The 14,258-nt window shown below is 34.6% G+C and overlaps 1 long non-coding RNA gene and 1 other non-coding gene across 2 annotated transcripts; one reads left to right on the top strand and one right to left on the bottom strand.

Moving 5' to 3' along the window:
- Positions 1-4,176: 4,176 nt before the first annotated feature.
- LOC128290946 (small nucleolar RNA R71) lies at positions 4,177-4,283 on the top strand. The gene has a single exon (XR_008280725.1). It is a non-coding gene; the product is annotated as a small nucleolar RNA R71 (small nucleolar RNA).
- Positions 4,284-12,154: 7,871 nt separating this feature from the next.
- LOC128290241 (uncharacterized) lies at positions 12,155-14,034 on the bottom strand. Its single transcript, XR_008279914.1, has 2 exons — positions 13,933-14,034; positions 12,155-12,374 (listed from the first exon to the last, which is right to left on the bottom strand). It is a non-coding gene; the product is annotated as an uncharacterized LOC128290241 (long non-coding RNA).
- Positions 14,035-14,258: the final 224 nt, after the last annotated feature.

Consider the following 14,258-nt stretch of genomic DNA (forward strand, 5'->3'; position numbering starts at 1 on the left):
AAAAGAAAATCACCTTTTGAAACTGTTTGATTTTTTCTTCTCTATGTATTTTGAATGTATGTGTGTAAAAAACTACATTGATTCTTTTTTAGGCTTTATAGCCGAAAGAAAAAAATAAAGGAAAAGAATACAAGTTTTTCTATTTTCTTTCTTATTTGTTGTTGTTCTCTTGTCTGTTTGCAAGTACGTGGTGTGCGTGGCGCATGTACGGAGGGTACGGAGGCGTGCGTGGCGGTCGTACGGTGCTAAAGGCTGGGGCTTGGCTGCAGCGCAAGTGAAAGAAACCCTAGGGTTTCTATTTCTAAAATATTTTGGGCCGTTTGGACCTTGAATTTTTGGGCTAGGTCTTAGGTTGGGTCATAGACTATTTTATGCTTTCGATTTTTGTTTTATTTGGTAAATTTGGGCTGATGTAACAAAAGGACTTAGACTATTAAAAATTTTGGTTTTATTTATTTTATTTGTTTTTTGTTGGGAAAAAATTGGCCTATTACATCAGGGATGAATGGAAATGGTATAAAATATCAGGTACTTCGATCTCGGCTACACACCTTCAAATCAGTTGATCTTGCACATTGCTTAAACAAAAACGATTTCTCCCAAAAATAATATCTAACATCATGAAGAAACTTCTTCTTTTATTGATATGTCAAATCAGTCGACATTAAACCACTAGCTAAAAAGTTAGCATAATCTACAAACAAATGAGCTTTATGGAAATGAATTACCTTGAAGATGTGTTTCATCTTTTTGCTCCAGTCTGGACAGATGATCTGCCACTTGATTCTCTATTCTCTTCCTATCTTGTATCAGCAAATCAAACTCTTGGATTAACAAAATCTAATGAATTTATCGTGGTTTTGCATCTCTCTTTAACATTAGATATTTTATACCAAGCCTGACACTAGATATTTAAGTTCCGTGATATCTCTCTTTGACATTAGATATCTTGTACCTACAAGATATGAATGAAATTTGTCAAAAGCAAAAACAACAACAAGAAGCTCTTTTTCTATTACCATATAATTTAATTGTGCTCCTGTTAAGGTTTGGCTAGCATAGTAAATGGGATGGAAAATTTTATTCCTTCATTGTCCCAAAACAACTCCTACTGCATAGTCACTCACGTAGCACAACTGTTCAAACGGTGAACTCCAATCTAGGGTAATGATGATTGGTGCTAAAACTAATCTTTTTCTTAAATTTTTCAAAAGTTGTTAAACATTCATCATCAAAATTGAATATTGAATCTTTCTCCAATATTTTACAAAGTGGTTTTGAGATTTTGGAGAAATTCTTAATGAATATTCTCTAAAACACAGCATGTCCCAAAAAACTCCTAATGCTCTTCGCAGACACTAGAGGTGGGAGTTTCTTGATAACATCTGTGTTTGTCTTATCAACTTCTTTTCCTTGCCTTGTAATTTTATGTCCCAAAACAATGCCTTCTCTCACCATGAAATGGCATTTCTTCTAGTTGAGAACGAGGTTCATCTCTTCGCATCGTTTGAGCACTTTGGCCAAATTATCTACATAGTTGTCATAAGAGTCTCCAAACATAGAAAAGTCATCCATAAACACTTCCAAAAAAATTTTCAACCATGTCAGTGAATATAGCCATCGTACACTGTTGAAAAGTTGAAGGTGCATTACATAAACCAAAAGACAGACGCCTGAAAACAAACATACCATATGGACATGTGAAGGTTGTCGTATGTTGATCTTCTGGGGCTACAAGGATCTAATTGTACCCTGAATATCCATCGATGAAACAATAGTAATTGTGCCTTGCAAGTCTATCTAGCATTTGATCTAAAAATGGCAATGGGAAATGATATTTCCGAGTTGCCTTATTCAACTTACGGTAACCAATACAAATTCTCTAACCTGTAACTATTCTGGTTGGAATCAACTCATTATTTTCATTTTTTACAACTATGATGCCACCATTCTTCGACACACACTGGACTGGACTCACCCAAGAGGTATCTCAGATAGGTTAAATGATTCCCACATCTAACCACTTGATGATCTCCTTTTTGACTACCTCTTTCATGATGTGGTTCAACCTTCTTTGGCCATCAATAGTGTCTTTTTCACCATCTTCTAAGATGATTTTGTGTATGTAAAAAGATGGGCTAATACCTCTAATATCAGTTATCATCCAATCGGTTGCCTTCTTGAATTTTTTTCAAGACACTAATCAACTTCTCTAGTTGATTCTCAGTTAATTTAGCTGAGATAATCATAGGTAAAGTAGAAGAGGTACCTAGAAAAACACATTTAAGGTGAGAAGGTAGTACCTTTAACTCTAACTTGGGCGGTACTTTAATTGAAGCTTTCTACTATTTATACTCATAGGATTCCAACTCCAAAGACTCGAAATGGAATCGCTATAATTTGGCTTCCAATTCAGCTTGATCTCCTTCATCCTCATATTTACCTAGCATCTCTGGTGCTAAGAGTTGTCCCAGTGAATCATCCATAAAAAATGATAATTCTTTCTTATCCATAGTAGAACATTCTTCTCCTGCATCAAGGTATCTCATAGCTTTGAAAACATTAAAAGTTACCTTATAATCTTGGACTCGCATGGTAGGTTCTCCCTTCTGAATATCAATTAATGTTCTTCCGGTTGCTAGAAAAGTCTTCCAAAAATGATAGGGACTTCTTTATCTACTTCAAAATCTAAAATAATAAAGCCAGTAGGAAAAATAAATTTATCAACACGTACCAAAATATCTTCAATCTTTTCTTCAGGACGTGCTATTGATCGATTTGCTACCTGTAGTGTAACTATTATTGGTCTAACTTCAAAAATTCCCAATTGACTAAACATAGACATGGGCATTAGATTTATGCTCGCTCTCAAATCACATAGAGCCATACCAGAATAGGAATTAAGATGTTACACGGTATGGTAAAGCTTCTAGGGTCTTTGACCTTTGGTGGTAACTTATTTTGTAAGAATGCACTACACTCATTAGTTAGAGCCACTGTCTCAAATTCTCCTAACTATCTCTTCTTAGAGAGGATATCTTTCATGAATTTTACATAATTCGTCATCTATTTCAAAGCCTTTACCAACAAAATGATAATATGAAACTGCTTAAGTACATCTAAGAATTTCTTAAAATGTACCTCTTGTTGCTGCTTCTGGAATCTCTACGAGTAAGGAGGTGGTGGAGCTTTTACCTTAATCGAATAGCTTTTTAGAGGAAGTGTTGGTTTTGCATCTACCTTGGATGTTGATTCTTTAGGACTACTTTGCTACGATTGTGCCTCAGTAGGGATCACAGGAACAAGATTTTGCACTGTGGGAGATTCAACTTCTGGTTGAACTTTCTTCTGATTATGAACAACAACAAGCTCATCTTTGGATTCAAAAACTGCTGGCTCCAACACCTTTCCACTCCTTAAAGTAATAGTTTTGCATTGTTCTTTTCTTGTGCTTTTGAGATTTTACGTATCACTCAGCAAAGCACATTGAGGTATATTTCTTAGTTCCTTAGCTAACTGTCCCATTTGGTCTCCGGATTCCTTAGAGTCGCATCATTTCTAGCCATATATGCTTTCAGTAGGTCCTCCAAACTATTTGAAGACTTGGTTGACTGAGGTTTGTGCATATGTTGAGAAAAACCTGACAAATGGTTTGAACGAGAATGCATATAGGAATTACCTGAACTAGTACCATGATTACTCTAGGAGAAATTGAGATGATTTCACAATGAAGGATTATAATGATTCGATTATGGACCTAGGCCATTCCTATTTTGATGTTGGTTTACCACAATAAATAGATTCAGGATTGGATAGACATTCTTCAAATGCATGAGCATCAGTAAACACATGCGATGTTCTCGAACTGGCTTGGTTGCTGACCTTTCATGTTAGTGTTGCAACCATTAACAAAAAAAATTTTAAGCATGGAAGTCATAGTAGATACTTGAGTTGCTAAAGATGTAAGAGCGTTGACTTCATGAACTCCTGCCACCTTTCTTCTTATAGCTGCTCGATGAGTAGGCCACTAGTAATTGTTACTCAAAATCTTTTGAGAATCCCATACACCTCATTGTAGATTTTGAAAGAAGAGCTCTGTTAGCTGAAGTGTCTACCACCATTCTCATGTGAACATTGAGACCATTGTAGATAGTCTCTAGTTGAAAGCAATGAGGAATTCCATGATGATGTCATTTTCATAATAACTCCTTAAATCATTCCCATACCTCATAGAAGGACTCATCATTGAATTGCTGAAACATAGTAAATTCATTTATCAGTTTAGCATTCTTACTTGGTGGAAAATACTTCATCAGTAAACGTTTTGCCAGTTCTTGCCATGTGGAAACAGAATAGGGTAGTAAGGAATTCAACCATGCTCATGTGCAATCTCGCAATGAATATGGGAAATGCTTTAATCTTAAGGCATCTTCAGATACTCCTGGTAACTTGAAAGAGTCGTTTACTTCCATAAATAAGACGAAGTGTAAATGTGGATCTTCAGTAGGCATCCCACTGAACTGTCCCATTTTTTGTAACATTTGGAACATCACTGGCTTTAACTCGAATCGAAGGCCCTCAATCTCGGGTCTTAAAATCCCTAGATTGACTTCACTAAACAAAGGCACATCATATTGCCTAATCGCTCGATCTTTGTTATCAGCAACAAGGATCAGATTTCGATTATTACAGGTTGCGTCTTCTCTCAAATTTTAATTCATCTCTTCAAATTGTCTTTGGGCTGATTGTTCCCTTCTTATTTGCCTCAAAGTACATTCAATTTCTAGGTCAATGACAATAGATCGATAATTCAGTTATCACGAAAAACAAATCAGTTAAAATAATAATAATAAAACAAAACTAAAAAATAAATATCTTCACAAATAATGATAAATAGAGTCCCCAACAAGGAGGCCAAAAACTTTGTCGCTTGACTATGTGCAAGTGTACATGGTCGTACAAGTAATAAGTAGTGAGTAAAAGAGTATCGTCTCCACAAGGATTGTTGTGTGAATTATTTGCAAAGTTAATATTAATCAATTTGGTTAATAATAAAATAAAGAGAACATTTAATTGTTGAAAATTGAATTCTAAGTTAATGATGTAATCAGTTGTCAAATACCCTCAAAATTAAACAACTTACCTTGCAGAAAATAATCACAACAGGAGTTAACACAAAGAATAATATAACACAACATGAATAAACTAAAATAAATATTTCACTTTAACAAGAATTTATTGGCATTCATAAAAAAAATATCACGAAAGGTTCGTGGTAATATGAAAATTCATTAAACCCATTTTAATTAAGGTATAGTCTTCTCCCGAAGTCCTATTATGTTCCTAAGTTAATAATAATATCCCTATGTCAAAAAACTAATCTAAAAATCACCCTCCTTAGAATTTATAGAGTTTATGCATACAACAATTATCTTCTAAAATCAACATGATATGCACCATTTGAATCTTTTGTCTATTAACTATTACCTCTTCCCAGATTAAATAGTTAATTTGGTAACCTACAAATGTTGGTCATACATTGACAAGTATAATCATGAATTAAACCTAAATGAATGAAATAATCATTTGCACATAATATTCGAAAACATATAACAATTAATTCAAATCAAGATTTATATCCATTTTGAATAAACAAAATTAAGTTATGTCATATTAAATTGAAAACATAAAGATGAGATGCAATCTTGTCTCTTGACATAGAAAACAATAATTAACAGTAAAGAAAAATATAAGAAAGAGTAGTCGAGGGGGGATATCCACGACCATTTCACAATGCGAAAAGTAAACAACTGAATGCAGGGGGCTATCTATGGTTGCTTTTTGCAACTTCTCATGGTTTCTTTCTTCCTCAACTTTATGTTAAAATAATCTAGAAGTCTTCAAGTCACTCTCCTAGTTGTTATCATTCCGGTAAGTGATTACCTTATTTTGTGGAATTTGAATGTTAGGAAGCCATGAGAAAGGCATGAACACCCAAAGGAATTTTTCTCTAAAAACTGATGTGAGAAAATGGTGTGAAAATGTGTAAAAGATGATAGGATTCGGATGCCTTGAATGATGTCTTAAGGCCTCCTATTATAGCCGTTTGAACCCATGCCAAAAATAGCAAATTAAATCTCCCATAATCTCTCATGATCATGTCATCCCTTGTATGGTAGCGGAGTGAATCTTCCTTGTTAAATTTAGCAAGGAAGTTACCTTAATTCCCTCTCCTATTGGTTATCGTCCCTTGGTGTGAAAAAGAATGAGTCTTCCGTGTTATTTTTAGCAAGGAAGTTTGCTTTGTTCTCTCCTTGTGTGGCCGGCCAACATGTGGTCAACTTGTGATGATTTTTTACTGCTATTTTTAGCAGTTGATGGATGGTTGAAGGTTTTTATTTTCAAGGAAGATATTTTGCTAATTTTTTTTGGAAAATATAGGGTCAAATCTTTTATTTGTGGAAGTTTGAATGAGTGATTAGGAACTGGAAATTTTAGCAATAGCTTTTGCCAACTTATTTTCTCATAAAATTGGGTAAATGAGATTGGTTTTGGGCCTCCAATTTAGGCAATATTGGGCCTTCTTGGAATTTATTTTGAATTATTACCAATTGAAGTCCTTGTGATTGCATTTCTCATCCTTTCAACCTGTACTTGTCTAAGACCCAAATAAAACTAAAATTTTGTCATCCTTTCCCTTAGCCCAATTTGTAACACCCCTTACCCGTACCCGAGGTTGGGATAAGGTACGAGGCATTACCGGACAAACATACAAACATTAAACTAAAATACGGGCCATAAAATTTCATTCATATTTCTAAACGTTCATTTACTTACACAGTCCCTTATTTGAGTCTACGGAGCCCAAAACATACTTTAGAAAGGGTTCGGGACTAAACCGAGAACTTACAAAAATCTTGGAAATTTCATACTTTAAGGCTCCACACGCCCGTGTCCCAAAGTCGTATTCTATACACGGCTGAGACACATGGTCGTGTCTCTGCCTGTGTATAATATACCTAGGCTATTTTCCAAGCTTTGGTCAACCTGAATCTCTTACACACTTATACAAAATCAAAAGCATATAACATGGTATTAATTTAATGATTAAACATTCTCAATTAAACCACAAACATAGCATTTGTATGTCATCATACATGTGTCTCTCATACTCATTTTATTTTGTCTATTATAGTACCACTTATACATTTATACCAAGATTATCATCTTACCAAGAATCTTCAGCTTAATCATCAAGCATTCATATTTAAAGCTAGATCATATCTTTATAAAAATACCACAATTTAGATGCGCAGAATAACATGTTTGCCTGAAACATTTCAATTCAACTCCATACCCAACAAGCATTACATTGAGACTAGTCATATATATATACATGTTATGATACATATTATTCTCTTTCTGTTTTCTTATAAACACATATCATTTATTTCATTATATCAATATTTCATTTACCATAGTTTCCATGTATTCCACATATATTTATTTTCCTCCTCTTCCCCTCCATTCCACATCCTTAATGTATATAGCATTCTTGTAAGTACGATTTCACAATTTACTAATAAATGCTCACATCAAACTGTCCACACGAGTCATAGTCACTTACTTATTTATAATTCAAGCTCCAGAGCTCCAAATTAAGATCCATAAATTTCCCCTGAAACTAGACTCACATATCTTTCCACCTTAAAATTTTCATAATTTTTGGTTTATCCAATTAGTACAGTTTATTCATTAAAATTTCCCTTGTCTCACTTTCTGACAGTTCTCACCTCTCTTCACTAAAAATTAATTATCTCACAGTATAGAACTCGGATAATGTTCTTGTTGATTTATCTTGAAAATAGACTCATTAGGGATTTTAAAAATATAAGTTTGAGCCTCTAATTATTTTTATCCAAATTTTTGTGATTTTCCAAAGTTAGAACAGGGGATCACGTAATCATTCTGAACCAGTCTCACAAAAACATAAATATCTCAAAATATATAACTCCTTTTCTTTCTCTGTTTCTTTTATATGAAAAAGACACTTATAAAGCTTTAATTTGATATCTCATTCAGTCTCTGATTCAATTTCTACTATTTTTTGAGATTTTTCAAAATCACGTCACTGTTACTATCCAAAACGGTTTTATTGCTAATTCACTCTTTCACTCTTTCACACTTTCTTTGTATTAACGTCATTTTAACATACATATCACAAATCATTTTCACCACATTTTATACATCACAAGTATAGGCCCATGATCACAAGATCACCATAAAATCATCCTCATGAATAACTTACTTGTTTATAATCTTACCACATCCTGGTCACTTAATGAACACATCATTCACATAACCAAGTTCCTGCACTTATGTAACACTCCTAACCCGTATCCATTGCCGGAATAAGGTTATGAGGTATTACTTGACTGAACAAAACTTCTATAAGGTCAAAGATATTTACCAGATATAAATTATCAACAATGCAACCTGTCTCATTGGTTTTTCATAAGAGCTCTTTCACACATTCCTTGCATTCAAATTATCTAAACATGTATATCATGTCATTCAAGATCGAACTCATATAACATGGGCATTAAAATGCTTCACTATCAGCTTTAGTTCAATTGAAACGAATGAAATACAATATCATATTCACATTTAATTTTCCAAGATCGTAATCACCTAAAAATAAAATCATATACTTCCACAAACCTTTCCACAAGGACCAAGTGTTTATATTTGAATATAAACATAGAATCACTTCACATAACTTCACATATTTACCGAATATATCACAATCACATTTATAGTCATAACACTTATTTACGATGCATCACTTTATATATTTGTAATTTAATTCAAATCAAAATCGCATACAGTACATGATACATACCGCCAACTTAATATGTAATGCACTTTCAATTTGTCAACTTAGTGTAGGATCTTGTAATTGTATACTTTTATCAAATTCATCAAGCACTTGGCCCACTAGGTATAAAACACGAAATTATATTATCAGACAAAGCTCGAGACTTTAACCCGGATACATTTCTAGCACGAAGCTCGGGACTTTGGCGGATATATTTCAAGACGAAGCTCGGGACTTTAGCCGGATATATTTCAAAGACGAAGCTCGGGACTTTAGCCGGATACATTTCAAAGACGATGCTGCGGGACTTTAGCTTTGGATACATTTTCGTGTCTTGCATATTTATTCACATGTTAACACATTTCACATAACATTTCACATTAGCAATTTAATTGCTTCATTCGAATATAAGCACAAAATGTACACCTACCTTTTAACTTTCGGTTCAATAATCATACACAAGGAACACATAATCTTTTCATTATCCTAGTTTCACTTTTAATAACCATTCGACTATATGCCATATTCACAAATTATTTCACACACAACCTCGATCAAGTAGGAACAATAGTCACAATTCATCTATTATACAAATATCCCATTCTTTGACTTTGTTTCATAATAGCTATTCTGTCACCACATATATACCATTCAATTCACATTCGACTTTATACAAACAAGTACAATAAAATTGTATACACATATTACACACTTTCACATCATCACTTAATAGTTATTCGGCCACATTATATACATAAATCATCCATTTCATATTCGGCTTTATAGCCAAATTCAATATACTTATTGCAATTCGAACTTGTAAACGTCAAATAATTACTTATCATATTATATAATCTTAAGCAGCAAATCAAATATAATTACTTAAGGACTTACCTCGGAAGACGATAATCTAACGAGACGACTAATCGACCATTTTGATTTTCCCCCCGATCCAAATCCGAATTCTACTTTTGCCAATCTAATTAATATCAAAATTAACTCACTTATTCAACATTTCATTAAATTTTATCTAAAGACACATAATTTGGGCATTTTGCATTTTATCCCCTAACATTTCACATTTTTACAATTTAATCCCTATTTCAAAATAACACAAATTACTCAAAATTTCATCAAACCCATGTTAGGCCAAATTTACCTTAGGTCTCTAGCAACCCATTTCTTTTATTTATTTCACGTTTTGACCCCTCAATTTACAAATTTCTAAATTTAGTCCTTAATACACATTTTTATCAAAAATCACTTAATCAAACATGAAAATCAAACATCAAAGATTTATTACTCATCATCAAACAACAAGATACTCAAACATTCAATAATGGCATCATCCAAATACTTTAACAATTTTAAAATTAGAGTGCGGGCCACTAGATTACGAAGCAACGATCTCAAAAACGTAAAAATTATTAAAACCGAGACGACATGGACTTACATGCATGAACAACCATGGCGAACCTTCAAAGCTTTGAGAACATTATTTTCTTTCTCACATTCGGCTATTGATGAAGATGATAGCATGTAATTTGGCTTTTGTTTTATTTTATTTTATTATAATTACCAAATACCATATTTAACCTTAATATACATTAATAATTTCCATTATACCAAGCCATGGAATTCCACTACCAACAATTATGGAATAATTACCACTTAAGGACTCTCACTATTTAATTCCATAGCTATTTAATATCTTTAACTTATAGAACACAACTTTTACGCTTATGCGATTTAGTCCTTTTTGCTTAATTAACTATCAAAACAATAAAATTTTTCAACGAAACTTTAATATCATCTTATTGCCACTCGTAAATATTTATAAAAATATTTACGACTCGATTATAGAAATGAGGTCTCGATACCTCATTTTCTAAACCCACTTGACCTTAGGGTCATACCACTTGAGCTTAATAAATCGCTTATAAAACAAAAATCACAATATCAAAAACCTTTTTTAAACTCAAAATTAACTCATAAATATTAAATATAATATTTACAAACCTACTCATCGGATTTAGTGGCCCCGAAACCACTGTTCTGATTAACCTTAAAAACGGGTTGTTACAACTTATTCATCACAAGACTCACAAAGCAATACATAGAGAGTCTCCCGTTGAACACTTCAGAATATAATTCGGATACATGGAAAGTTTGCACATAAGTGCCACATATGTAGCCAAACTATCTGGTACGCATAGTAGCTGCAGTTAGTACTACACATGCGACCAATTATCCCATTACACGTAGTAGCTTTGCACTTAGTACTACACACGTGACCTAACTATCTGATACACGTTGTAGCCTGCACTTAGTACTACACACGTGATCGAAGTTATCGAGTACGCATAGTAGCCTGCACTTAGTACTACACATGCAACCTAGCTACATATATCCCGTAGCTCTCTTGTCTACATGGTGTACACATAGTATCACCCATGTGACCTAGCTACATCATAATGTCTTGTAGCTCCCTTGTACACATTATGTGCACTTAGCACCATACATGTGACCTAGCTACATACTATCTATATCATCCAATCTTTCCGAAGGTTCAACCGGAATTTCTCTCTCTTTTCCAACAATTTCACCAATCAAGTAATTATCCACAAACATATTTCCAATATTATTATAAAATATCATAATACAAGTAATATTGATGTATTACTTACATATAAACTTATATCTTATTTAATATCAAGGCAATAACATTAAATTACACATTGCCTTATTAAAACTCATATGAACTTACAATTTCCCATAATATCCATAATCATAGAAATCACATTTATGTATGATAATTCAATGCACTTCATGTACCATAGACATATTTTTAAATCAATTCATAAACTTGGCACCATAATTGTAACACCCCAAACCCGGCCTGGACGTTATGACCGGATCTGATGCACCACATTGATGCTTTCAAAACATTCCGTATTACTTAGTTTGGAAAAGCTGAGTTGGTGTTGTAAAAGACACTTTTAAAAGTAGGTTAAAGTGAATGGAAGCTGCGCACTAGGTAGGAAACCGGGAAGAAGAGGAGGTGAGTCCGCTTGACCGCTTAAGTACCAAGCTCTCTTGGATCCAATCCTAGACATGCACACCGCCATTGCCACACTCTAACATCTCGTATAATTTTGAGAAAACCGTTTGATTATGACCACTTAAGAAAATGATTAAGGTTGCAAATCGTTTGCTTAAAATATTTATTTTTCTTGGGAAAACATTTACTTTATGGAAACTTTTGCGTCATCGTGATCTTTTAAAACAAGTAGATTTTATAAAACGAACCCTAGTGCTAACCAGTTTAATAATCCCCAAATAAAAGCAATTAAAAAGAACGGCCTTATTACAACTTTTAGCATAATAAAAATAAAATAATCCAAATTAAAAGCTAAACTTATTTAAAATCGGCAATCAATCTTCATGGCCACTCTGAATCCCTCCCAGCTCTAAGTCCACCAATTCTAGGGCTCACCTGCAAGGATGGAAGAGGAAGGGGGTGAGTTTGGGAAAACTCAGTGTATACAGAAACCCATCCAAAGCCCAATTCAGCTCGAGCCCATTGGGCCTAAGCCCTATTCAGATAACAGTACACAGTAGGCCGAAGCCCTTTTCAGAATATAGTAGCAAGGCCTTAGCCCCTTTTTACATAACGGTGTGGCCCATAGGCCCAGTTCAGTAACATGAGTAACAACAGTAATAATGAATGCAAGCCTATCTGGGGAGACTACTCAACCCACCAACCGCTACACTGCCCCGTACCAACCCTACACACCATGTGGGGAATATCTCAACCCACCCAAATTTCTACACACACAGTTAAAGAAACGCTCAAATTTCATTCAGTTGAGGCAAAGCCTCCAGTACGTGGATGAACCACTTTCAGTACTTCCTCTATTAATACCCCAATCCCATGCAACAGATATTAATAAATGCATATCATGCAAAATACAGTAGTAATCAATCAAGAAGTTCAGCCAATTTAAAACCCTAGGGGTATATCGGTAATTTTGCTCTTTAGGGTAATTTGGTAATTTTGCTCTCTAGGGTAATTTCGTGATCTACGCCATCGCACAAGCTAATTCAATAATTTTTATCAGTTTTATGCAATTTGATTCCACCATCTACCTAACAGGCTAATTTGCCCATCTCTTACCCATGTTGGTCCGTAAGCCCATTGGGCCCAGTTTTGGCCCATCGAGCCCCTTTTTCCGAAATATGCTAAAACGTCACGCGAACGTGCTTACCACCTTGCGGTGCCAGATCTAACAATTATTCTATGACTTGAGAGTATTCACATACTTACATGACCATGAAATGCCGGAATTTCGGCATTTCGGCTTTTGCCGAATTGAACTAAGAAAGGGTGTTCTGTACACACTTGTTATGGGTTGAAGTTGAAACGTTTCCAAAATCAATCGCCTACGATAACCACCACCTGTCACTCAAACTTAACTAATCCAATATCAATATATGTAAATCCTAAGCACATCAGCCATACGGAACATAAGGGCATATTCGTCATTTTACCATACAGGGTATTTTGTTAGTTTTACAAATTGAGGTATTGCGGTAATTTCACAAACCAAGGGTATTTTAGTAATTTTGTAAATCGAGGTAAAACAAGAATTTCGTAAATCTAGGGTAAAACAGTAATTCTATAAATCGAGGGTAAAACAATAATTCTATAAACTGAGGGTAAAACGGTAATTCTGTAAATCGGGAGTACTTTGGTAATTTTACAAGTTGAGGGCATTTCAGTAATTGGTAAACTAAAGTATTCTAAACATGGATAACAATACGAATGGGCCTAAAGCCTATTCTCGGCCCAAATGGGCCCACACGCTCGTGTGGCCCTTTTAGCCCAAACCTAGCCACAGATATGCGATTCACCTAGCCTAGTCCAATATTTACTACACAATCAAACAACTTATCCAATTGGGCCCGTAGGCCCATTGGGCCCACATGGCCCCTTTCGGCCCATCGCAGCCCAAAGTAGCCATCCAACAACAAGAGTAGTGATAAATACACACCTGATAGGAGACTGGAGTTAATCCGCGCTCCGAGCACTTCTAGCCGATGCCCAACCCAAATGAGCACGCCATAACGCGAAAGGGATCAGCCAAGAAAGGTACATTTGCTCTCCTCATAGTTCTCTCTATTTAAAGCCACCAGATCCACTCCTATGTTAGCTTACCGATGTGGGATCCTCCATCTTTGAGTTTAAATTCAACACCAACGCTTGCCATCCCAACATAGCAAAATAATAAACCTTTGCATGCCAAGGATTCAACCAAAGTCCTCCTATATGCCAACTCACGCCATCACCACTAGGCCACCAACTCATTTGTGTCATAAA

The sequence above is a fragment of the Gossypium arboreum genome, chromosome 3 (assembly GCF_025698485.1).
Source record: "Gossypium arboreum isolate Shixiya-1 chromosome 3, ASM2569848v2, whole genome shotgun sequence".
NCBI classification, from domain to species: Eukaryota; Viridiplantae; Streptophyta; class Magnoliopsida; order Malvales; family Malvaceae; genus Gossypium; species Gossypium arboreum.